This window comes from Nesoenas mayeri (genome assembly GCF_963082525.1).
Source record: "Nesoenas mayeri genome assembly, chromosome: 3".
NCBI classification, from domain to species: domain Eukaryota; kingdom Metazoa; phylum Chordata; class Aves; order Columbiformes; family Columbidae; genus Nesoenas; species Nesoenas mayeri.
The window spans coordinates 62,914,431-62,941,477 of record NC_137544.1 but is presented as its reverse complement, the minus strand read 5'-3'; the positions used below and the strand labels follow the sequence as shown (position 1 = coordinate 62,941,477).

The 27,047-nt window shown below is 42.4% G+C and overlaps 1 protein-coding gene across 4 annotated transcripts in view; it reads left to right on the top strand.

The window, feature by feature from the left end:
* HIVEP2 (HIVEP zinc finger 2) overlaps positions 1 to 27,047 on the top strand; it is a 141,965-nt gene that overhangs the window by 19,613 nt on the left and 95,305 nt on the right. For all 4 annotated transcript variants that reach the window (XM_080341337.1, XM_080341336.1, XM_080341339.1 and 1 more), the window contains exon 2: positions 15,268 to 15,373. The gene's annotated coding sequence lies outside the window, so the exon portion shown is untranslated. The remainder of the gene's footprint in view (positions 1 to 15,267; positions 15,374 to 27,047) is intronic.

The following is a 27,047-nucleotide window of genomic DNA, read 5'->3' as shown; positions in this document are numbered from 1 at the left end:
ACACTACAATAGTGCTCTGTCTCAAGAGACTTTACAACCAGTTTATGGAAAAGGGGAAGCAAGTAATTATATTAATGGATTAGAATAAAAGCAATTGATTTTAAGTTAAATCATCCTTTAATAATACTTCCTTGACAATTTTCTTTGCTGTTACTCAGTTTTGATCTTCAAAGTCATTTTGAATTGTTAAGCCTGACGTTCTTCTTTTGGTGGCGTGGATACAAATATTAAATAATAATATTAGGAAATAAAGGCATGAGAATAACAGGTCTTTAGGAGAGGCATGGGAATAATGACTTTTTAGGACAGGAATGGTTTATGCTCCTGAATTCCCCTTCAAACTGGCCAGCTCCCTCTCGTTTTGACCAAATACTGTGTTTTTCCTTCCTTTCATCTATAGGTGAAATAGCTGTAAACTGCACCGTAGGGTTATTAACTACTGTATTTTGAGATTTTATTGTTATTTACTACAAATATTTAAAAATGAGTGCTGATATTTATGGTCTTCTCTTTTATACCACCATACATGCATACGTACACAGTGGCTGATTACGCGTTATTACAGACCACAGCTGCGACGTTATAATGAGAAACAGTCATGTCTGTGAGCCGCTTCTGTAGCTTGCACCAGTGCTGATAATCTCTGCATGGAGAAGAGGAGGTGAACAAGCACCGACGGAAACATGTATTTTCTCACACAGGAGGCCATTCAGGTCATGGCCAAGGGATGTCCAAAAGGCACTATAAGGAAGTGGGCCGTGTTACTCTCATTATGTCCTTATTTTCCAAACAAATGCAGGATTTCTCTTGTACTGTCATTGCAACATCCTTCAGAAGGAACTTGCTTTTTATGACAGATTTCAGTCTTCAGAAGAATTTTAATTTATCATACTGAATTGACTTAGTTTCAGGTAGTCATGTGTTACTGTTACAGCTTAGAGCTGGGGCTCTAAGTAGTGGCATATAAGGACACCAAAATCTTGTAGGTGGAGAAAGACCTTTTCCTGAATCTGCATGATTGTAACCAAATATGGAGTTCATCAAATGCTTTCTGTTTGTGTCAACTCCAGTACTCTTTGCTTTTGGCTCCGTAGTGGTTGTTGGCTGGCTGATAGTGATGTCCTTTCTGCAACTCCATGTTTTTCTTAATGCAGATGAATATTATGTAAGGGCATAATACTAAATTGTTGCAATTTTTGTGCATACTACCAATAGTAGCGTGGTCACAATTTTCCGATGTGGTTAATCAGGAGGGTTCGAGTGTCCTTTACCTGATTTTCCCTTACTCTCTTGGATGAAAAATCCAAGAGCCAAGGTTTGTGACGGCAAAGGGTAGGAGAGAGCACCGTGGGGCCCACGGGAGCTTTCACCCCACATTTTGTCAGAGTCTATGTGTTGGAACATGGGTGCACGGGCATTGAGGGGGTGTATCTGTGTGTGTGCAGGCAGTGGCTTGCTCAGGAGTGAACTCTCACATCCTGAAGTCATTTAATAGATCTTCAGAGGTTAATAGCCCCGGTCATAAGGCTCTGCAGAGAGAGGTTTCTGGCCCTGCCAAGTTGCTGTACACAGTTGTGTACAATTTTCCTTGCTTTTGTTAAACGCTTGTGTATCTTGTCCTTTCAAACCCATAAGTGTCTTCAGGTTATCAAGTTGTTCAAAATAATTAGCAACTCAGTTTCACCATTTTTGCCAGTTAAAAAAAGGTGAAATTTAATTTACACTAATTATTTAACTACATGAGATGCTCGGCATGAAAATGACTAGGTGCAAATTAAGATTAAATAAGGAAAAAATACACCGTGCATTACATTTTTCATATTTAGCATTCTATTTATATTTCATTACCAGTCCATCTGCAAGAAGACGTCTCGTAGCAGATTGAAGCATTTTTTCAAGAAAAAAGCCCAAATGTACAGTTAGACTGATTAAAAACAAAGTTTTAGTTTGAATAGTTTAAGACAGGAAAGTTTTAATAAAATCTTCTCATTATTGCAGGCTTACTGTCCCCTAACTCTGGTTATACTGCGTGCCTTGGCATGATTTCCAGAGCCATTCAATAGTCACACTGTCTCCAGGTTGTCTTACTGAAACACAAACATTTTCTAGCCTCCCCAGAGCTATTGTGTGTGTGAGATCAGCCCCTAGGAAATACCAGACTTTGAATATAACCTGGGCAGGTATGTGGTCTCAGCTCCTTGTCGCAGAGATGCATTTCAGCACGCTTGCCTAGTTGCTGTAGTTATGCTTGTTTCAGTCCTGCTGCCCCACAACCTGTCCCTTATGAATGTGCCGCTGCTTTGGGAGGGGCAGATCACAAGTCACGATGGCTTCGTTGTTTGGGGTGATAAGAAGCAAAACCTTTTGTACAGTCATAGACAAGATTAGCTGCAGGAGCGGGTTGAACACACCATCATCTTACCAAGGTGATTTCAAGACCATAGTGGTGTTGCCGTGGTTTGTGTTTCTTTGGAAGCAGCAATACAACACACTTCTGTATTTTAGAGAAATTGTTTCACCATCCAAAAATATGTGTGCTGTCATTCTTTACCTCAGCTGACCCTGGCTTTGAACCTTATCAAGCTTTGGAGATGTTTGTAGCAAGACCTTCCTATGTGAATGGAGTTTGTTTTTCTAAGTGCAGCATGAAAGATTTGGTTTATCGGCATGGAGCATGGTTGCTCAAGCAGTTGCTTTCCACAGTGCAGCGCTTGTAGATTAAAATCCTTTCTGTTGTGGTTGTGCCACTTCCATTCCTTCTGCGGCATGTGAGTTTCTCTGGCGTAGTGCAGTAAGGTGCCCACTTGCATTAGTGAGACAGGAAATTTTTTCGTTTCCACTGATGTGTCATTCTTGTAGATTCAAAATGGTAATGGCAATTTTTTATTACAATTTTTTAAAGATCCTCTAAAAGCCAGAAAAACACTCCCTGCTTCAATATATATTTGATTTCACCTGTAAAGCTGCTTTTAATTCATGTGTTTGCACTTGGAATTTGAACGCTTTGTGTCAAAACTAGAAATTATGTGGAATATGCCTTTTTGGTTTATGGTGGTATGTTTTATTGTCTGTGATGTACGATCACATAAGCTCAATGGTACACAGCTGACTTGACATATTTACTGTAATTCTCTACCTAAGGAAATACGGTCTATTGACTGGCAGGCTGGGTAGGGACTTAGTAACCATAGGTTGAATTCCTGGTTCTGCTACACAGTTCATGGGTTTGGGGTAAGATTCACAACACCTTACACTGATTTTCATGTCAGTTACATTCATAAATGTGAGTTAGGCACAAAAATACCATTGTTGTGCATATTCTCTTTATGTCAGTTCCACTTTCTTATCTTACAGAGATGTCCTGTAGACAGATGCTGCATGCTGCTATTGATCCATAGGGAGCAAACAGGAGTTTTATGCTAAAACTGACTGTGGGATTTGAACCTTGATTTTTTTGTTTATATGTCTGTTTTTAAGTGACCATTATCAGAGCAATCAATAGTTGCACCCTTGCTCATAGTATTTATGCTATTTAAGATCATACAAGTCATCACAGAAGTCAAGCTACACGCTGCTTTGGAGTCCAGTTCTTCCTCCTTAAGAACAAAAATAGCCTGACTAAGGTACAGCCAGCGGCTAAGGCATTAGAGAAGGGCAGCATGCATAGATCTGGATCCAGATGCTAAATGCTGCGTTTAGAAATTTTCCTCCCAAACAAACTGGTAAAATTCAAGGTGGAAACGTGTAACATGAGACATTGTATTGCGGTGAGTGTCAGAGTGAGTGGCAGCTTTGCAGAGTACTGCTGCTGTCAAGCAGGTGCATGTGGGCAATGCAGAACATTCCAGTTTGACTCTGGCTTTGTGCAACTTTGTGAAATTTGCATTTTGAAGTACCTGGGTACTTCAAAGGTTAACTGGCCTGAGCAAAGTCTTGAGATAGCTATTAGGAATACTGCAAAATGTTTTGGGGTCTATAGGGCACACTAGCTCTTCCTAAACCAGCAGAGTGCCTGCGAGGATGCTTTCAGCCTCACCTGTGCTAAACCTTGGGCAGGCATGAACCAGCTCAACACTCTGAAAACCACCCTGACTACTCACCAGCAAGAGAAGGCAGACCACCAGTGACCTTGTATTCTTCCACTTTTTTTTCCCCCCTATTTGCTAATTTAAGACTTAAGCAGGAAGAATTTAAGTAATTAAAATAATTAAAGTTATGCTCTTTATACTGCTTGTCTTGTTTTCCTCTGTGTTGTCAGTGATGCTTCTGGTGTACTTGGGAGGATGTCCTACCTGTTCACAGTCCTTTCTGCTTGTCTTGTCCTCTACCCAGCAACTTCTGTTGCTTGGATGCCTCCTACTTGCAGCTAGCCCTGTCTTTGCCAGTTTGGTGAGTGCATTGCTTAGCAAATGAGGAAAACGCTGTGGCAGGTGGAAAACATACCACACAGACAGTGAAAAGAGAAGCCTGTAAATACCTGCCAGATGTATCTGGTGCTTTCTTAGCAAAAACCCTAAGTGCAACTTTAATTTCAGACAGATTCTGAAGTTGTAGTGAAATCACTGGGTCCTACACATGCTCCTGAAGTTAAGTATATGCTTATATACTTTGTGAATAGAAATGGCTTATTGAGCTGGAGCCAGCGTGGGGAATTTTGGGACTCCTGCTGTTCTGCTTACAGTATTTTGCAGAGAGTTTAAGGCTGTAGAATGACACCAACTGGATCCACAGAACAAGCTGCTCCCGTTCCTGTGAACTCCAAATTATTTTCCTTCTCACATGCAAAGTTGTACCAAGAGCTGCATTTAAAAACCCATCTGTTGTCCATGTCGTATCAATAGGAAGAAAAATTTTAGACTTCTAAAATATTCTTGTTACGTGTTCTATCCTGCTGTCATCTGTCTTTCAACTACAAGCCATTTCTTGTAGTTGCACTTGTATCTGCTCAAATCTTTTCCCTCTCACCAACAGATGAAACTCTTGAGTTGCCTAAGCTGCAAAACTGAATTCAGGATGCTTACAAACTGGTAGCGGAAAGAAATGACCAATTTCAAACTAAGATGCTTTTGATATTATAAAATAAATCAATCAATATAATAGCTTTTCTTATCAAGTGTGGAAATAAGCAATAAATTACTTTGAGTTGTTTCTTCGTATTTTTCATTGCACAAATAGTAATTAAATTTCTACAGCAAAATAAGATGATAATTCCAGTGCTGCTGATTATAATTCACATGCTGCTTATCCCACTTTTCTGTGTTGCAGTGGCAGTAGCACAGTCATATTTCTTGTCCGATACACTGCTTTTCCACAGGGCAGCACTGAAGTTTGTCTCTCTTGTTTATTTTAGTTTTGTCATTACATTTTGGTAAAACAGCCAATTGTGACAGAACTAGAAAGACAATATGGTGTCCTTTCAAGTTTGCAGGGTTTTCTTTGCAAGTGTAATGAGTACTTGGGTGTGTGCACGTGTGTGTGTGCATGCGTGTGTAAGTGTATTTAATCTGTTACAGCTTCATGGCTTCTCTCCCACTGTTTTCCGAGCAGTAGCTTCTCATTGAGGGCATCAGGATTTTTCCAGTGCTGCACTGTGTCCTCCCTGGAAAACTCCATGGGAGACACGCAGGTGATGGGAGCTTTGTAGCCTTTTCACAGTGAGATGTAGATGAGAAACTCAAACTGTCTTCCTCATCATGGTAGGGTGTCTCGGCCATACACCTCTGTTCATGAGAAATTTCAGTGCTGATACCTGTCTCTCTCCCTTGTCAATCCCCTCTAAGCATTCATGCTTGATATTGGAGCAGTGTTGGCATTGGGAGGTGACTAGACTTGTTCAGTTTTTCCCCAGTATGAAGAACACAAAAGCCTTCACCAAGTGTCATTAATTACTGCTAAACAGCTCATCTTACTGCAGCTTTTCTTTCCAATAAATAAACCCTAGACTCTTGTCCCAGTCTCTCTTCAATGATCTCGTATTTCCAAGGATTCAATTGTAGGTTACCTCTCTTGAAACTATTGTCTTGAAAACAGAAGGTCCCTGATGGAGGAGCGTTCGGCAGGAGCCATTCCTTAAGAGGTTAGTGTGTAGCCCAAGAGGATCTCCACTGATATCCATTCACAGATTCCTTGGCTTACAGAGGTCACTTTCTGATAATGGAGGTGAATCACTCAGAGGATTCCTGGTGTGGAAGATTTTTCCTCTCATGGAAAGATTTTGAGGACAAGATTCGGTCTAGGGATAATCTGCACAGAGCGACTGACAGATTTCAGAATTCAGTGAGAGAATAACTAGCTCCTGAACTTAAATGCTGGGATCAAAGGGCAACACTGTTTTCCTCTGCTTATCAGGACATTAAAGAAAAGTAGTTCAGTTTTAGACAAGCAGTTGTTAAGACCCCTCTTGTGATGCTGCTTGAATGTGGGTGGAAGGTCTCGGGTTAAAGCAGTGGTGGAAACAGCAGATGAAAAGGATTTAAGACAGACCACTAAAAGGAAAATATCATTAATATAGCTATGGAGTTCTGGTACAGTAGTATGTTGTCCAGTATTTACTTGATACTTTCAAGGAAGCCTAGAGGTGTCACAGACTTTTCTGTTACCAAATTTTAGTCTTGAATGCTTGTGGGTAGAGAACTGTAAAATGGTGAGCATTTTCACAACTCTCTCTGGGTGATATATATTTCCATAAAATAAATTGTATGTACTGTTTATTGATATGTCCTCTGAATGTAAAGGTTGTAAAGTTTGGAAGTATGCGTGGGTTACTGTTTTTAAATAGACAATGAGTACTCAGTATAGGATGTCTAGGAAGCAAACTGATGTCTGCAGTAGTAGATTTTTGTGGCAGTAAGACGAGACTCCAAAGAGACTCTTTGGGGCTGCCTGGTGTGGAGGGACATAGAGGCAGGCAGGGGGCCAGGGATGGGCTGGGTAGTCGGTGTGAAGCAGCTGCACACCAGGCAGCAAGGCTGAACTCCAGAAACAGCTGTAGCAGAGATACTGCCTGGTCAGTGCTTTTATATATCTTGACTTACAGCTCTGACATCCAAATTCAAGTCAAGGATAGAAGAGTGGTGAGACAAAAGGTCAGTGAGGTGTCACTGTGAGGCAATGGCACTTGCGTGTATTTGCCAGCCTTCCCACTGCCCTGGTTTTCTGCTCCATCAGTACTACATCCACTGGATGCAATAGAAAATGCCTCCAGTTTTTTGACGTGCAGCAGAAATCATGAACTGCAGCTCTCTGTAAGTGTCTGCCCTTTGGATGCAGTTCCTGACTGTGTTTGGGCTGCTGTGTAAAGGGAGGCAAGGGGCTGGCCCGTGCATGGCCAGGTGTCACTGGCTGGGTCCCCATCTGTACTGTGAAGGCAGCCCTCCTGCCAGTGGGCTTGTTTCGTGAGGAGGAGGCTCGAGTGGTCCAAAAACACGCAGAAAACAAGCTATCGAGCAGCATGCTGCAGTGCTCAAACTTGCCTCCTTTCCCACTTTTATTTAGCCATATGGGTGCACTTGTAGTTGTGAACTTCAGCTCTGAGCACAGTTTTGCATCTTTGCACATCTATTTTATCTGCGGATTCTGCGCTGTCTTATGAGTCAACATGGAATATTTTTCCCTTAATGTGGACACTGGTTGTCTCTCTCTTGTCTCTTTCAGGACAAATTGGAATTGGAAGGAGCTTCTGGCAACTGAGTAATTCTGAGATTGCTACCTCCTTGTTAAATGTCTTTAGAGAAATTATTAGACAGACAGACAAAGGCATGACATTAACAGTGTGTGATTGCAGGTTTTTGGGTTTTTTTTAAATGTAGGAAACAAGGCTACAAAAGAGATCTTGGGAGTAAGGCAGAATTTACTCCTTTGAGAATACTTTCTGGATAGGAAGCTGTGTAGAAATGGTAAAATGTTGGAATTGTGTGATGTGATTTTTTTTACAATGATACATCTAAAGGCTTCTGTGATGATGTAGGCTTCCTTGTCTTGATGTCGTCAGACACACTGAATTTACAATGTAAGTATCTGATAGATAAAGAGAGGAAAGAAATGTGATCACAGGGTTCAAACACAGAGACAGATTGTGAGATGCCCTCCATGGTCAGATACGAAATCCGTGGCAGCCAAGAGATCAGTCTGTTTCTCAAGCTCCATGAGCTGGTAGCACTCCCAGCACCATCCATCACTTAGGAGCGCAGAGGTCAGTCTTGTGATGCTGTGTGAGCCTTTAGCTCCATGTTAAACCTTCGCCAAACCTTTTTTCCAGTGAAGCTTTTGACATATTTAAAGTTCATTACATGTGTCTCTGTGTTGTGATTCAGACCTAAATTTGTTTTATTCTGAAGTTTAAAGGTCCCATCTGACATAAAGCACATTAATTCTGTGGAAGATTTATGGAATAATGTCAGATGCTGCTATTTTAAAAAATGTTACTGCCTTGCAAAAGTGAATTTCTTGTTTCTTTGTCTAGTGATGTATTCAGAGCACTTGAAAGGAAGTTTTGGAATACGGAGATTTCTACCCTGGGGGGTTAGTATCCTGTGCTTTCGTTAGGTCATGTTGGGCCATTGTTTTGCTTTTCTTATCATAAAGATCTTGTGTCTTTATTCGTGCTCAGCTGTGGACTTGAGTTTCCTGGAAGAGAGTGAAATAATTAAGAATTGATACTACAAAATCATATGTTCTCTGTTTGTAGCTACGTTTGTTTAGTTGAAAGTGGTTCTTATCTGTAGTTATGTATATTAATAGGTGGTGTAGATACATGCCAGTAGTAAGTATTATCTTGTATCAGTGGTTCTCAGTATAACTGAAAAGAAATATGATTATTTGATGTATGAGAATACGTAGACTGAGAGATTCAAGGTCACCCTTCAAATGGCTAGTAAAAACGGGGTCTCTTGTTCCCTGCTGGTTTTCACCCCTTAGTGCCAGCTGATGTTCCCCGTGGCTTTGTGTCTCTCCGCTAGTGGATCACACAGTGGCAGGGTATGGGAGAGGGCATGTTTAATTTATTGCTCTACATGCAGCTGCTGGGGAGAATGGTTGGATACGCAGGGTGGTTTATCAGAAGAAGTCATTAAAGTAGAGTGATTAATGTGGTGCCAGAGAAGGGCATGCCGTGTGTTGTGCTTGCTCTTAAAATCTGTGAACTGCTACACAAGGTCACACAGCCTAAATATGGTCCTGGTGAGAGGAGTTGGGGGAGGGAGAGGGGCACTGCCAGCCTAAATCAAGAGCTTATATTGCTGTACAGTTGTGTTACATGATGGAGGAGCACCTTGCTAATGACTTGCTAATGGGATGGCCAAAGCCTCTCTGTCTTGCCTGGTAATTCTGGCTTGGTTCTGTTTTGGCAGAGCTGAGACATTAATATAAGTGAGCAACAGCTTCCCTGATCACAGCCTGGGATGCATGCGCCTGCTTTGCAAATAATCAGAATTTTGAGCACTGATAATGAGATGCCTTTCCCCTGAAATAAAACTATTGTTAAGTAGAAGGAGGCATGAGAAGGCAAGGCTTGTTAAGTCTCAGATGCATGGGACTCTTGCTTTGAAATGTGTTATTCCATTTCCTCCAAGTTTTCCTCAAGGAAACAATTTGGATTTTCTATGCATTTTACCACTGATTCTTCAGTTGTGACTATCTGCCTCCAAATTACGGCCGTAGTTTCTGTCTACTTTATTCTCTGTCAACCACTGCCACTCTGCTTGCAGGCTGCACTGTGACATGTAGGGTGTACGCCATGTAAAGAAGGCAGCAGAAGTCTTGGTAGGTGCTGGGAGCGGAGCAGGGGTGCGGTGGGTGACCCCGTAAAGCAGACAAGAGGTGCCCAGCAGACAGCAGATCTGGGAGCCCGCCAGGTTAGCACAGAAACTGCCTCAGACACTGTTTTTCCAACTAAGGACCAACGTGCTCTCATACAAACACAAATAAATAAATTTTATCTAGGGTGTTCCAGTCTTTCCAGGGCACAGCTCTGACTGAGAAAAGCTGGAGAAAAAAACTCCTGGCAGAGGTTATACTGAGGTTCTCTTAACAAATGTGGCAACACTAGGAAGAGATGAAGCTGTACAGCCATATGAATAAATGTGCAGAATCTGAAACTCGCACTTCTGGCTCATCTATCACATACCATCCTCTTATAGTGCAAGATGAAATGTCCAGCACCAACTTTAAGCTGCCCTCAGCAGATGAGACCTTCTGTCTCAGTTCATGGCTGTAATCTCATCCTGAAAAATAAGATTTTTACCTTCCGCTTACCCTTCTGGAGACAGCTTGTCAGAGCAACATGGTACCGCAAACTTATCCTGCTTAATGTCAGCTAATTAAATTCATTTTTGAATATAGTACTAAGCCAATTTAATTCTGTCTTTCAGACCCTGCCGAGACAGTTGTGACTCTCAGATGGGTTTTTCTGTCTCTGATTAGTGATAAAATCTCTGTGCTTTTTTAGACTGATTCTCCGTCTGTCTTTTTTCTGTGTGTCTCTCACCTGTACTTGTGATGTTAAGGAACAGAGTGTTTTTTTCCCATGCTTTCGTAGCCCCAGCATCTACTGTCACATTTGGCAACATACGCTGTTTAATTGCTTGTTTTTGAAATGCAAGTTTCATTATTGCTGCTGGAATAGAAATAGAAATTACTGTGAAATACTCTTGGTGTTAGATTTTGATTTCAGAGGTTGTTTTTCAAACAAACAACCCTTTTTGGTAGGATCAGTATTGGAGTGACCTTCTAGCTCTGAGCCTCTGGATGTTCATCCACGTTGCAGTCCAAGTGCAACAGCTCCCAGTAATGTTTACTGTCTGTCACTCTCAATATATTTTGTGATCACTAACATTGATGAAAATGAGGGGCAGAATTAGAAAAAAAAATAGTCAAAAAAAGAGAAAGGTCAAAGCAAGTCATAGTGTGGAAAAGGACAATACACTTGATTAATTAAGTAGTGCTGGTGGACTGTATCATGCAAGAGACAGTATCAAGCACTGAGTATTTTTTGATTTTAAGTGCCTTCTGTGCAGGTTATCAAAGAAAGATAAACTATGGTTTATCTGGGGATTATTATGCATTATTTTTTTTAACAGCTCTGGCACGTCCCTCACTCCTTTTGTGTAGTTTTGTGCCAGGAAGTGCCTCTGATCTGCTGTTTAGAAATACCCTGATGCCATCGGACAGCAGATGGGTGTGCATCACCCTGGAACCTCTACCTCTGTTTGCAGCTGCATTTTCTTTCTCTCATATTTTCCTGCTTCCTCTCTCACTTGTTGGTGTGGCTTATTTGTGTTTGGACATTAAAAGCACAGAACTGGGGAGTTTTTGAGGCTTAATACTTAGACTTGGTTTTACTAAACAATTCATTTGCTGTATCTAATCAGTTGAAGCATTTGGTTTAGTTACGTCGTCCATTTTGTAAGTCCTTGTTCATTTTTTAAATGAGCAAATAGTGTTTATTGAAGGTGGAGAAAGAATTGCCAAAACCCTGCTAAGTCACAGAGAACAGCAGTGGCTTTAGAGGCACTTTCTAAATACTGGTGTTTGTAAGGTCTCTCAGCTCTGTTGGTGTGAATATGTTGTATGCACTAGTATGAATATTTACTTCTTCAGTGCTGTACTTCATTGTAAGAAAGGAGTTCTTTGGTGTGAGAGAGCAACTTACCTGTAGTTTAGGATGTCTAAATAGAATTTTAGGATTGTCTTAATGCTGACAGACTCAGTTCTGAGAAGCGACGGCACACTTATGTGCAAGTAAGTTGGCAGCAAAAATTACGTTTTGGCTTCCATTAATTTTTCTAACTGTGCCTAATGTTAGCATTTCCTGAAAACATTGCTTGTGAAAACGAAGGTCTTAACTGATGGGAACTGGAGATTACCCCTGTCTAGCCATAGATAATAAACAGTTTGGACAAGAACCGTGTGTATTTTCTTTCAGTTCTTTCTTTCTGTAGAGACTATATTGATTTATATGTTTAGTTCCCAATTTCTCCCACCAAGATTTTAAGTGCTGGGCCCCCAGTGTACTCCTGTCAACATTAGCTGTTTCCATAATTGCCAGAACCACATGCTTAAATACCTCCCAAGCAATTTCCATTTTCGGATTTCTCAAAGGCTTCCATGCTTCTGCTTCACCTAGGAAGACTTTGTCTTTGCTTTAAAGAGCCTCTTCCAGGATTTGCAATTTCTAAGTGTATTTTCAGGACTTTGGTGTTTCCTTCTCACTGAAGGAAAGGCACTAGGAAGTCTCTGCCAGAAAAATCTCTGTGAAGGATCTTGAAAATGGTGAGATTTATGAGTAGTTCAGTCAACCCTTAGCAGCTGCTTCTGGGTCCATCCTGCTCTGCCAGAAGTGGTTTGTTTTGAGCAGTTTTGGCTTTCTGCTACATGGTCTCCAAGATCCCTCCATCCCAACTGGGAGTAGAGAAGCAATAAGTGCTGATAATGGGGCGTGACTTGAAGCCCTGAAAAACTGGACTGTGCCTTTGACCTGGCCAAAGAAGAGGATGAAGACTCAGTGAATGAATCTGAGCACAAGAGAATCATATGCAGAATTACAAACCCATTTCCTACAGGGCACTGAACAGCAGGAAGCCAATGGTAGCTGACGACAGCTACCGACCTGAGTTAGGTTTGAACTGATTCACCAGAGACAAGACTACATTTCACTTTGTTCCATGTGTTATGGTAGATTTCTGTCCAAGGTGTAGCTACTTTGTGGTGATTCTTTTTGTTTTATGTGGTGATTTAGGACTTCTGTTTTAGAATAGTCATTTTCCAAGAGCGCAGTCAACAGACAGCAACAAAAAAAAAGAAAAATGTTTAAATAAATTATTCACCTGAAAAGTTCTGTTAGTTTTTTAAAAGGTAAATGAAGTGATGCAAGGTAGATGATTAGATGCAGTCATTACAAACAGATTGGTTAAATGACTCCAAATAAATCTGCAAGCAGAAACAGAATGAGTTGCATGTCTTACTGTATTTTCCTGTTGAAGACAGCTGGCCATTTTTAGCAGCATCCTTTTATGGCAAGGATGCTAGAAGTGATTTCTTTGGGAGGCAAGATTCTTTTTAAGCCTTTGAGGAGGGGAGAAAGAATGGCTTTTGTAGGAAAACAGAGCTATTAGGAAGCAAAATTTAAGTAGCTCAATAGAATGGATCTATCTCACACTCAGAAAGATGTCTGTTTTAGGGCAACTGCTCTGTAACATCAAGCCTGGATATGAAGAGTTAGGGAGGTATGTTGCTTAGAAAATTCCAAGTGTACTTTGTAAGTTAGAACTGTCCACCAAATCCAGATAATGTTTTCTTATTCTCTTGTACCTTTCTATATCTGGGAATAATGCAGATACGTGGTCATCTTTTGCCATTTCTGAACACAAGGGACTGGTGAGCCCTTCTGCACGAGGGCTGGAGGAGCGCGTGTCCCCCTGGCACAGGGCTGGGAGTGTCTGCCCGTTGGAAGGGACAGGGCTGTGCTCCACGGAGAGGAGCGCTGCTGAAATCCCGGTGATGGGGCGTGGGAGAGCACTGTGCCTTCTGCCAGCCGGGGCTGCCTCTAGGGGCTGTCAGCTGTCACCACCGCTGCATCCCATGCGGTGGCCCAGCAACTCATCACAGTGTCTGACATTTAAGTATGCGTACACTGAAATATATATGCCCACTATTCTGTGCTGATTCTATTTGCCAACTTGTATTCATACTGTTTCAGAGCAGGCAAGTGTATTGCATATTAGCATCATACCTATGGGAAGTGCACAGTTTTACAATTTGTTTTTGGTTTTGTTTTGGACTGTGGAGTACGTTCCTCGTAACTTAATCTTTACATGGTTTTACGCTTGTTATTGAAGAGCAAATGCAGCGTATAGTAGACACCAACTTGGTAAAGTGGCAGCAAATAAGGACATACATGGTGCTAGTGAACTGTGTGACGTGGTTGGCCAGTGAAGCTTAATAAAGGTGAAAGCCAAGCTGCTTTGGAGGTATGAAGAGTCAAAGAAACGTTAGAGTAATTTAAAAAATGTAAACTGTGGCTAAAATCTGAAAATGTCTATAAAATCCTTTGTTGTTTACTGGCTGTCCCTCCTGAAAACCTTTTACCCTCGGATGAGATGCAGCTTGTAGAGCAGGAGGAAAATCAGTTTCTGTTTATGGAGGCTTGATTTTAAAAGATACAGCCCCAGCTTTACCTCTGATGTTACTTCTCGTTGCTGTGGGTGTGTTGGTATGTGTGTATCTGGGTATGTTTCTGGATATCCCGCAATTAATTTTATTCACATTTTAAAAACAAAGAGAACCCAAATAACATACCTTCTGTTTCAATAACTATGTTTTATAGCTTTTATTCACATACTTATGCATTACAGGATGAGTCAATACAAGTAACAAGCAAAATTTTCTTAATTCTTGTTTCAAACACTTATTTAGAGGAATACACAGACCACGTGAGCTTTCATTATTTAATACTGTAGACTTTTAGGTTGCCTAAGTCTACATTTGTTTGAATCAGTTGTGATTTTACCACTAGTTTTAGGGGGTTTAGTTTTAGCTCTTAAGTTGCAAAGTTTGTTTTGCCGCTGTGCGTCTTGTTGTTTTAGATAGCGCTGCTAGTATGAGTTCGTTTTCCGTATCTGTGTTGCTTACCTACAATATGTATCAAAAAATTTAACAACAGCCCCACCTATCAAGTTATTTGAAATGACTGAATGATTATAAATAAGGTGATCGTAGTCACCAGGAGGAAAGCAATGCTTTCTTAAGACCTCTTGCTCTCAAGAGGGTAGTTCACAAGGGACCTCCAATGCTGTATCTTCTTCTAAACCAGCAATTTTCAGTGTTAAAAAAACCAAGATAGCAACAAAACACACCCCCCACTCCCCCCGCCTCCCCCCCAACAAACAAACAAACCAGAAAAAGAACCAAACTAAAAATGCACTGGTGAAAGGAATTAAGGGCTTGTCAAGGGCTCGATCAATGGGAAATCTGAAATTCTGTATCTGACTGGCCAACAGTGTCAGCTTCTGCATTAACAATGCAAACTAGTTTTCATTGCTTTGATAGCACGCCTGAAATCTGGTCTGGAGCAGTGGACCAAAACAGTTTGGCTACAGCAGGAAACGTTTGCTTGCCATTGTGAGCAGCAAAATGTTTTCTCTAGGCCTAGGAAGAGCACAGTCCCTGATAACGTAGAGGAGGAATATGTGAAAACACAAAATTGTATTAGCAGAGCTTGGGGTGAACCTCTGAATGTGATGAACTTACTATCTGGATTTGTTATGTTCTCAGGTGGGACCCTCTTCTGATATGTGATCTGCAGCCCGCTACTTTGATTCGTACGATGACAATGTTATCACTGCCACATCTCTGGGAACCAGTTATTCATAAGTATAAGGTATGTGAACGTCTGCATGTTACATTAACCATTGCTTGTTGGAACAACGCAGAAACAATACCACAAAGGTGCTAAAAGTCATTGAAATAAATGTTAAGCCACATGTACAATAAATTACACAGAGCTGTTCCAGCAGATGTTTATCTGCTAGGCCTAATCTGTATACAGAACAGGGAACTGCTTCAGCTGTGCGTATGATCTTGAAAATGTATCTATTTACACATATGGGTAGAAACATTCTACCAATGTTTCCTTTGGATGAAGTTATACTGGTACAGTGGTATTACGTAGATCTAGACTATTATTCTCTCCCTCAAGCAGGAGGGAGTGATAGCAGTAGTATGAAGGGTTCTGTACTTTAACTGTATCACTGCACTTAAAGCAGTACTATTTCTGCATTTAGGAAAGGTCTTTAATTGCTTTTCTTCTTCATTCCATTTTCAATTTCTGGTCAATCTAAATTAGATTAATTTCACACACCAGTGAATCCCTGAAGAAGTGTAAATTAACTCCATTTTACCCAGCTCAGCCAGATGATGGCAGTTATTTCCTTGATGTGTAGCTTTACATCACCCACAATTTTTGGCTAAGATTTCAATAGGAATGAAATCTATGTATTGAGCCTTTTTTCCTCACCCTGTATGAGGAATCAGGGACTGAGACCCACATCTAGTGAAGGGAGGCTATTTAATTTATGGCCTACCAGGCCAAAAATGTAAGGTCCCTGATAGCTGGCCTGTTTTTCTTTTCTACTGTTCTGGCTTGAAATTCTTAACACGCACTCAGGTCCTGTAAAACCATGACCAAACTGGTTTTATGAGTGTGGTTACATCGTTGTTTTATGTTCTGAAGGAATTTGTAGCACACCACGTAACTGTTAGCATGGAGCATCTTAATTTGATTTATGTCCCTGATGCAACTCCAGCTGAAGGTGGTGGAATAACTTTTCTTCATGCTGATGGGAGTTGAAGTGCACTGGACACAACACCTGAGACTTTTATTTAAATAATGTTCCCTGCCTGGAATTTTTTTTACTGATTATTCACTTTTTTAAAAAAATAAGTATTAAATTGTCACAGACGCACCCTGAAGTTAGTTTAGACAGACAACAGGGTCCAAAACAAGCCTTTATTCAGTAAAGAAGGTGCAGCAGATTAACTGGTGCAAAACGGGGTTTTAGCTCACCAATAGTGACATAAATACAGGTCCAAGTATCAGTAGTGTTAATTATTGAGGTGTAACAAATAATAACAAAGGAGATCCACAGTGTGCATACACGTGGCTCACCAAAAACAACGCCAGAGCCGTCCCTGACTCCGGGAAAAGTATACACTTGCCTGAATCTGGCAAGGAATTATTAAAGAAAAGACACATGCTTATATTTAAGTACGGAATAAGCACCCGCCCAAGTGATGAGGAATTATTTCATTCACCTACACATGGAGATGAAGCAAAACAGCGTCCCAGTCCGGGAGGGCTCTCGGCAGCAGCACTTGACCCGCTCTCCGAGAGGTCCACACAACGGGTGGCAAAACCTCAGTGGGAGAGGTCCCGTTTTTAAAGCCTTGTCAGATCTGACTGTGGGCATACCAGAAGCTTCTCTGCGCCCCCACTCTGGCTGTGGGGTGCCCTGAAGCTTCTAAGCACCCCCACTCTGGCTGTGGGCGCCCAGCGGCTCCTTGGCGCCTCTGTGCCCCCCACTCCTTCTCTCTCTTAACGACCCTGATCAATGGGTTCTGGGGTCAAACAAAAGAATCTGTTACCCCCATTGTAGGAAAGGGTGGGGATGTGTCTGCACCTTCCATATTGAAGGAAGAAGGGGTGGGAAGAAAGAGGGGGTGTGCACCTGCCACATAAAGATACAAGCATAAAACAAAATTACAAGGAAATGGATTGCCAAAATACTGTAAAAGAGGACTCAATATTGAAAATGCTTGTCTAGCTTCAAAAGTTATAAAGTGATGAGATGATTGCTCCAAAAGTATATATCTAAGTTTAATGCGGTGAATATTTATATATAATGTTGAAGAAAATCTTTGTCAGAAAGATGATTTGCTGCGACATCAGTGATGTAAGAGAGGGAAATCAAGATATAAGTATTAGAAGGAGTGAGGAGAGAAAGATCATGCTTCACTGATCAATTTAGAGTGTTTTGGGAGAGCTGTTTACGACTCAGGTGGCTTGTGTGCTGAATGGTGAAGGGGTTTCCAAATCTGGTTTGACTCTGGGTCAGTTTGAAGAGAAGCTCCTGGAGGTAACATCTCCCACTGAAGTGTGTTGGTCCCGGTTGCACTGGCAGGGCTTCCAGCACACCTGTGTAGCCACCCACAGTAATCCCTGTTGGCCAAATAGTATTAACCTGACCCTTTGCAGACTCTTTCTATGCATTTGGTCAGGTATCTCCACTATCATCCATATCTAAGCACTTTTTCAGGATGGATGTAAGAGTAGTAATATCTGTTACTCTTGTTTCTTCTGAGTTGATTGATGTTTAAATGGTCAGAGTTGTTTATTGATACATATTTTTGTAAACAAGTGGGTTTGGGGTGCGTAGGAGCATTGGTCATGGAGAGCTAGTTTGAAAAAGATGAGTTCTGCAGGGGCAGAGATCTGGAGAGGACCCAGCAGGCCAGCTGGTCTGCTTTCCTGCTGTCACAGGTATCTCGTCATTAAAAGTATGAATGCGTCTTGGTTGACATTTTCACTGTTTTGGTGGAATGCAGCTTTTCGCCGCTGAAGGGGACCTCGCAGAGAGCCAAGGGCAGGTGGTGGGGAGAGGCGGTTGTCTGAGTGGTGACCTCTTGCAGGTCTCTCTGTTCCCTGGGCACAAAGAGCAAGCAACTGTCTTGCTGCCGTGCTTTTAATGAGCTGCAGAGCAAGGGATGCCATGTCTCACATCTTGTGAGGCTTCTTCTGATACGCAGTAATAACCTTCACAATTTGCCATCTATGCAAATCAAAATGAAATTTCCTTTGACCAGTGAATGCAGGAGTCAGAAGGAAGTGAAGGTTTTCGTGTTTGTTTTTTCTTTTGGGTATTATTTTGGTTTTCCTCTCTTGCCAGTTCTCATATAGCATTGCAAACATTTCAGGAAACTAACCTGCAGGAGCACAGCTCATAAAAGATCAGCCTGCTGGAGGACAAGGTTCTGCTTATTACAGAAAAGCTTCTGAGACAGTCACAGCTGAAAAGATTACACACTTCCACAGGAAATTAAATTTGATGTAATACAGTGAATGAATGACAAAATAGAAAGGGCATATATAATGTATTTGTGATTATTAAGTGGTAGAAAAATGAAAACTTGAGATCCAATAAAGTGCATGTAATTTAGATATGGATACAAAATTCCCAACAGTTTTTTAAAAAATTTGGCCCTCCACTTTCCTTTGCCTCTGTTTTTGTTATCTCAATGTTGAAAATCACTGACATCTTGTAAAATTATGTCAGCTTTTGGGCGTGTTAAATTATAAAGCTTTTAAAATAAGTTTCAGAGAAGTATTATGGAGTCCAGTTAGATTGCATTCTTCAGCAGATGGGGCATATGTGACACCAGACTGGGAATGAGAGGCAAGAGCTTCTTTCTTTGCTTTGTCCTTCTGCCGTGTGGATGTGCAGTGCTGGCAGAGGGGGATGCTCTCCTTCCCACCTGCTCATGCCCTTGCTATGCTGCAGGGTGGTGCTTGATGGTAGCTGGAAGTCCCAGCCCCATCCTGGAAGCCGAGCAGAGGCCGGTGTCACAGGGGCAGTCAGGCTGCATAACCACTGGGGACCATCTGGGTTACACACGCACTTAAGGGATCTGCTGGTACTGAGATCCTTGCTGCTCACCCAAGGTGATGTGTCCTCTCTTCCTCTCCTCCTTGGGGTCAGCGTAGGCACCACAGTGAGCTGGGATCTCTGCCAACCAGGTGCTTCATGGCAAAACGTGGATTTTCTTTCAATGGGGACAATAATAACTCACCACATTTTAATAACTTTACCTATAAGATCTTGTTACCTGCAGTTGGAAAGAATAAGCAGAACTCTGGGAGATTTAACTTTATTAACCATCATAAATCCTTTGGCTTTTGACTCTAATCAGTCCCTGGAGTCTTTTTAATGCTCCTGACACTGCACTGGCCTTTCATCACAGCACAATATACGTTTTCCTGTAAATAGAAAACTGATGGTGGGAGCTTTACCTAAACCTGAAGTAATAGACACAGTGGTGGGGACATGGGACTATCAGATGCTCGCTGCTGGCAAAAGGAGGAAAGGGAGCAGGTTCTGCCAGAATGGCTCTTCCCTCAGTGGAGGGAAGGAGATGGGATGCCAGGGTAAAACCCTGCTTTGGAGAGCTCTGCTAGGAGCAGCCCCCAGCCCACGTCCCAGGGCAGTGAGCTGCAGGAGCTGGCCAGTGGCCAGGAGCTGCTGGCCCAGCTGCCAGGGGCTGCTGGCCAGGAGGAGGTGGCTTGTGGCACAGGGACCGGGCAGACCTGCTGGGACAGAGATGCCGGGTGAATGGATCTTTTCTGTGCCGGGGACAACGCTAAAAGGAAAGAGTGTTACCAGGTGGTCGAGGGGCAGGCACCTAAGCAACAAACACTGCCTTCATAAAATAACTGCCTGGGTTATTGCCTTTCTGTCAGGCCTGTGCACAAAACCCTCTGGAAAGTGAGAGGGGAATTCCCTGGTCGGTAGTCTGTCTGTTTCTCTGCTGTCCAGGAATTCATGGGATGGAGAAGGCATCCCAAGAATCTGCCCCTGTGTGCAGGGAAACTAAATTCCCTCTTGTATTTTCCATATACACAAGTCAGCAAGTTTCCTTGAGCAAATGCTTTGATTTTAAGCTTAATACTATGCAAATATTTAACTTTGGACGAAAAAGCCTCCAGCTGGCTTGAGACCATGGACTGGCTTCCAGCTGTTTCTGCAGGTACAGATCCAATGTTTATGTACACGAATGTTTGTTTATTTATTTATTTATTTATTATGGTAATAATTTTATAATGAACTTGGGTATTTGTGTACCCTGTTTTTGCTTTAAATGTAAAAATCTATGTATTTGCAGTGTATGCACAGCCATTTTCAGAAGCTTTGGCAAAAAGCTCAGATCAGCTGAAGATAATCACTACAGGCTGAATATTTAGATGACACAGAGTTGTACTGACTAATTTTTTCTCTAACTGAAGCACCCAAAGCTATGCTCACCATTGAAAGCCCACCAGCCTAGATTATGAAAGAAAGATATGGAAAGATCTTGTACCTGCTGCAGGAACTTCATACTGTTAATTGGTTGTGCAGACAAATGAGTGCAAAAGAATATTCAGAAAGAGTATCAAAAGCATTAGCAATAACTATGTTAACTAAGTTTCATAGAATCTGCTTAAATGCTATCTTGATATATGTAATACTTTGCTGCATCCACACATATTTCATATATGTATACTTTCTCCAGCTCTCATTTCAGCTGCTGCGTGCCTGCAAACAGCCTCTTTTAATAAGGGAAAGTCCATGGTCTTGTGGACCTTCTATAATGTGCTCAGTGTGTGAGCTATTGACTTCATGAGGACAAGAATAGCTATGTCAAATGTGTTTCATTTGCATGTGGTGAGATAGAAAAAGCGAAATCTGTGTGAAGATGAGCAGACGAGAAAGACACCGAGTGCCTTAAATACTTAGAGAGTTAATGCTATGCAGTGATTTTGCTTCTGTTACAGGAAGTGTAAGAACAGTATGCTTCCTGGCGTACATCGCCATCTAAACTGTGAAGGTTTCAGTTCCATGGCAACACGAAGAGCCCAGTGGTGCTTAAGGTGTATGTATTAATGCATTCAGAGTGAGGTCTTGGGAACGAGCAGGGGGAAAAATAAAACATGCGGAATGTTTCCCGTTTATGTACTGATATATAAAGTAAAGCCTTTGTTCTTAGAAAATCATAACTGACATGTATAAGACTGCACTCCCTATTTCTCTCTGATTCTCCTGTAAATGTGTTTTTCTCAGGCAAAAAGCAAATGAAGAGGCTGTTTTGTTGGTGCGTTTTGTTTGATTTTTTTTTTTTTTTTTAAGACTGTAAGTGCAGCAGCACTTGAATGTTGCAAGAAAATGCAATTAATTCCTGAGACTGTTGTATATCCCTGGAGAAAAAACTCGGGGGGGGGGGGGGGGGGGGGCAGTATTTTTTTCCAAGATGTACTGCTTTACAGAGCAGAGTGAAGCAGAGATTTTTTTTTTTTACTATTATTATTATTTTCCTTGATCTTTTTGATGTGCTCTCTTTCTGCCTTTTTCCACAACCATCTCCAGTTTCCCTCACCTCCCCTGACTGAGGAGCAGGAAACACGACTGAGCTCTGTTTCCTGACATCCAAAGAAATATTAAAGTACGAGGAAACGGTGTATTTTGTTTTGCCAGCGGACTTGGATTTGCAGACCCGCTCTAGGAAGGCACCTGCTCCCAGGCAGGGTCAGGAGTCACCCTCCGGAACAATTGGGCAATCGGCCAGGGAATAACCAATCGTTACGTCAATTTCGTTTGATCTGCTCGGTTGGCTGCGTGAATGTAGAATGGGGGACAGCGGCAAATGTATTCTGCTCATGTTGAAGAAATATCAAAGGCTGGTCCTGCCAGCTGTGCTGACGGCCAGCGGGTAGACAAATTGCAGACTTCCAGGGTTTAAAGTCAGGCTAGGCAGTGAGGAAACCTCCAGATGTTGGTATTTCTGAGGCTAACAGCAGTGCTAATCTGGCATGGTAAAGCTGACAGAAACTGGCAAGTTAAACTGGATTTACAGCTGCTTTGCATTGCTAAAACAGGAAAAGCAGCCAGAACATATCAGTGGATCTGGCCTATAGATTTTAGTGAGGTTTCTCTGTGTAGCTGGGGAGAGAATACAGCTCTGCAGTTGGAAGTTGGTCAGCCACTCTCTTCTTGCTATGCTAGGAGGAATAAAATTAGTCTCTTATCTGTATCCTTTTTTTTTTTCTTTTCCAACTAGCAACAGGAATATATTTTTTCTTAAAAACAAGGCTTGCTTTCGTTGAAATGGGAAGCCTGCCTTTGAGATTCTACTTGGGGGAAATTTGTCCCTCTTCAGGAGACTGGCGCAACATGGGTAAATCTTTTCTAAGGGAATAAATAGAACTGAAGTGATTAAGTGACCATGTCTTGGCATTCTACAAAGAGGTGGATTTCAACCTCGAGGCAGCAGAACTGCAAAGTAAGAAGGTGTCATTTTTAAACAGCCACTTTCTGAGGGAAAGAAGCAGTGAGAAGCCTGAGCCACTTGCTAGTGCTGCATTTCACACTCTCCCAAATTTGCTGTTGTGGTTTCTAGTTTCTACACTGGCCCCCAAAACAAACAAAAAAATAAGTAGCTCATTTAATGCTAGCATATGCTTCCCAAATTATGTGGCGCCTTTGTTTTTCCAGTTTTCGACAAAGGGTCTGTGCATATAACCCTGAACGAAGAGGAGGAATTACTCCAACCCACAGTGTAGTAAGGGAGGTGAAGGATTGCTTTGTAGATGTCCCAACCCGGCATAACCCTCTGAACAGCCTGGCTGCTGTTTGCAAGCACCTTCCCAGGGGAGCACCTCATTCAGCTTGGCAGGAAGGATGAAGAGAAAGCACCAAGAGGAACATCAAAGAAGGAAGAGAAGGAGGGGAGAAATCAAGGACAGGAAGAGTGAGGAAACAGCAAAGGCACAAGGTTGAACAGAGAAACAACAGGGGGGTGGGAAGAGCACAACACAGGAAAGATACGATACTCTGGTGCCTATAAGGGAAAAGTTGTTTTATAGATGTAATGTAGACCAAACAAAAAACAAAACAAAACAAAAACAGAGCAAGAAAATTATAATACATGAAGTGGGGTAGGATATCTAAGTGATGAGGGAGGAGAATTCAGATTTACATGACCAGAAAAAATGCAGAAACATACAAATAAATGTCATATACTGGTCCAGCCAACTTTAAATAGTAGCTGCTAAATTTGTAGCATCAAGATCTTGTGACATATTCCACGTGGAGGTTTTGGAAGCTGGCAGGAAGCAGTGAGGCCACATCGGGAGGTACCAGAGTGGGTAGCTGGAGGCAGATCGATTCTGTGCACCTTGGCTGGAAGCCTCAAGACAGTATGAACATCCCTAAGGAAAACTGCCCATCTTGCAATTGAAGACTGGCAGTTAGAAAAATGTATCTGGTTCTCTCTGAAGGTATCTGAAGAAAGGCTGTTGCCACACAGGTAGGGATAAGGGCTTCCTATAGATCCCTCTTTTTCCACTTCTTCAGGCTATCTAGGCTACTAGAAATAAGCAGCTCAATGGAAGTTTTAGTTCTGGCTGTGAACAGAAGCTTTTGAATGAATTCTGCATCAAGTAACAAATGTCTTCTTTCCTCCTCCTCTCCACCTACCTTGTTCCTAAACATTAGCATTTCGTGTCACTTAAGCTGAGTTCAGTGTCAGACTCACCAGATCCTGCTGAAAAACACACCCCTCTTTTGTGGCAAGATGAAGAAGATGAGAGGCTTCTGGTGTTTTTCTTCCTCAATCTCTGCTCCGCTGGGAGAAGCAGCTAAGGCTGCGTGAAGCTGTCTCCTTCCCACTCTCCTGAACTTTGCTCCTAAAAATGCTTCTCCCTGAACGGCTTTGCTGCTCCTCTGAAGGAGGCATGGCTTGGCCCACTTAGCGCCATCGTTTGCAAGAGGATGTTTTCTCAGATTGCGGTGACTTTTGTCGTAGTAGGAGGCTGAAGAAGATTGCTGTGGAGGAAAGTCATGGGCACCGCTAGCTGTGCCATTTGAAAATCGTTGCTTGAGCATGAAAGAGAAGAAAAGGATCAGGAATTATGAGATTGAACCCTGCCTGAAGCCCCAAACCTCCAAATAATTTCTGCCATTTCTGCTTCCTGTTTTCTCAATGCTTGGTCTGTCCTTGCATTATATTTTTAAACTTTCCTCCCGAACCGCAAAGGTGAGAAGTTCCCTTTCTCTGAAATAGGTGGTTTTGTGGGCAGCGGTGCCAATATGTGTTCTCCCATGGCCCATTTATCCCCCTAGGACTTCTCACCCGCCTCCTTCATGTGGCTGGCAGCAGGCAGAACGCTGCCAGCTGCCCGGTCGGGCTGGGGCTGCCAGCGCCCAAGGGCTGAGCTCAGGCATCGATCTGGCTTTCCTCCTCAGAGCCAGCCACCAATTCTCTCAAGACTTGAGAGAATATAATTATTGAAATATACTGAAATTTGTTGTCTAGGAGAGAAAAGATATGGATGTCTGCAGTGGTGCAGAAATGTGCATTTGCATAGTGAGTTTGTTGTACAAGAAGGGCAATGTTTTTCACTGAGCAGTTATATCTGAAATACTCTACAGTATGCGGTAGTATTTATAATAAAGGTGAATACTTTTATGGTAAAAGCATGGGGACTTGAGCTTGCCTGGAGACCTTAATAATTTTTCATACTATAGAGAAAGCAAGCGGTGAAGAGGCACAAGAGGGAAATGTTGGAGAAAACAGGCTTTCTGACAGGGAGCACAGTCTCAAGGCCTTTGGTTGAGTTAGCAGGGATGTTCTATAGTGCACAGTGGTTATGCCGAGATGTGCTGATACTTGATGGTTTTGATCAGTGCTGAAAAGCAGAAGCAAAAAATGGAATAATGTGGCTTTGGGGTGCTGTAACACAACACTGAGTTGCCTGAAATCAAAACCAGTTTGAGGTGGAAATACGACAGCTGATGTTTGTGGAACCCCAAATCTCACTACCAGTAGATGGATTTACTTCTGAGATGTTAGAGAAAGCTCACTCTTTCCACAGATGCTGGGTGAGCAGGGCAGCCTGCACGACAGGAGGCGTTTTTTCCCCTTCCCTCACCTGGTGTCCAGTCCAGCAATTAGGAATCAGATTTAACCCTCAGTGTTTGTTTCAGACCTTGTGAGTCTTCAGTTCTTTTCCAGCAGCAAAACAATTATTTTTGATAGACACAATAGTTGTTTTTTAATTTGTTTATAATCAGTTTTCCAAGAGGTTGCTTTGATGTGGGAGGAACTGAATTCTTTGGGTGCAAATGCTGGCTGCTGACTCTGTTCTTAGTCATTAAGAGATGTTTTTCACATTAAAGTGCCTTTACTTTTAAGGGAAAATGTCAAGCATCTTCTGATACCAGACATACGAAATGTGTGGTTGCCTAAACAGAAGCTATTCACTGAGCTGCAGCACATGAGGGCAGGAATGTCCAAGGCCAGCCCAAACCTTCGCCGGCCTCTCGGGGAGATGCTGAGCAGTCCCGTCCCCTCTGGCTGCTCCACAGCTGCAGCCACCCTCACCAGCCCCCGCGACCTGAGAGCCCACGGATGCTGGTTCCAGCTGCTGACCTACATCCCTGACAATATGCCTTCATGTGAAAAGATGTCACTGTCCTTTTCCAAGAAGAATGTGTCTTTTTTTTCAGTTTCTACCTTTTTGTATTTTCAACCTGCAACTCTTTAAAGGCTCCCTGCCTCTGCAGTCCTTGCCTTTGTGTAGGTTATTTTTGGAAACTGAGGAACCAGGAGGAGGGCTGAAATTTAGAGGAGTTAACTGCAGTAGAAGTGGAAAGCTCTTTCCCTTGGTGTGCTCTTTCTTCCTTCATCTTTCTTCTGGTGACCTCTGTGGTCCGACCCCCATTGCATCGCTCGTTCCAGGGCAAGCTGAGGCCGATGCCTTTGTGTCCCACGAGTGCCTGCTTCCTGAGCGGAGACGTGCCGCTTCACAAGCGGCCATCGCTTCTCTTCTGCTTTTCTGGGTCAGCCACTTGGCCAAAAAGTGGTAGGTGGTCAAGTAGAGTTCCCAGAGCTGGGAAGCACTTGGGAGGTTATGTGCCTTAGGGTAAACTGTATGCAGAGAGGAATGCGTTTTCTTCCTTATTTCCTCTGTGAGGCAGCCCTCAGCGGTTGGCTTTTTCTGGAAATGCTGGTGTACTTTTACTTCAGAAGTGTTGCATGCTTAATGCCAAGCTTTGCAAGAAAAAAAACAAATTCTTTTGTAAGACTGGGGAACAGCAACCGAAGGCTGACCTGGCAGGGAGGCCAGGAGCTTACTTTTTGACGCTGGGGCATGGGGCTGGTGGTGGTGAGCCTGGACCCCCAGCTTGATCCCATTACCCCTTGTCCTATCATGGTTTGCCACCGAGAAGAGCCTGGCTCCATCCTCATGGCACTCACCCTTTATATATTTATAAACATTAATAAGGTCACCCCTCAGTCTCCTCCAAACTAAAGAGCCCCAGCTCCCTCAGCCTTTCCTCATGGAGACCCCCAAACGGTCTGAGCTCTTCTACATGGGGATGAACACTTCATATTTTTCATTTTGAATGCAAACATGTAAGAAGAAATTTTCTGTGAAGGAGCAACCAAGGACTTTCATTTTTCTGTGTAGGTTTTGTAATATCACTAGTGCATAGAAAGACATTGACCACACTGTAGGTCAGGCTGCCCTTTTGATAACTGAGACAGTATTCGGATAATTGAGATGCCTGTGATCGCCTCTGAAAATTTGCTGATGTTTATACTGCTGTCAGGTATTGAAGTCACACCATATTATTTATTGTGGGATCTTGCGATGGATTTTAAAATAGATCGATATCACAGCACAAAGTGGGAATTTTCCTCATTTTTTCTGTGGTTATGAAAATGCCTAAACAGCAGTATAGTGC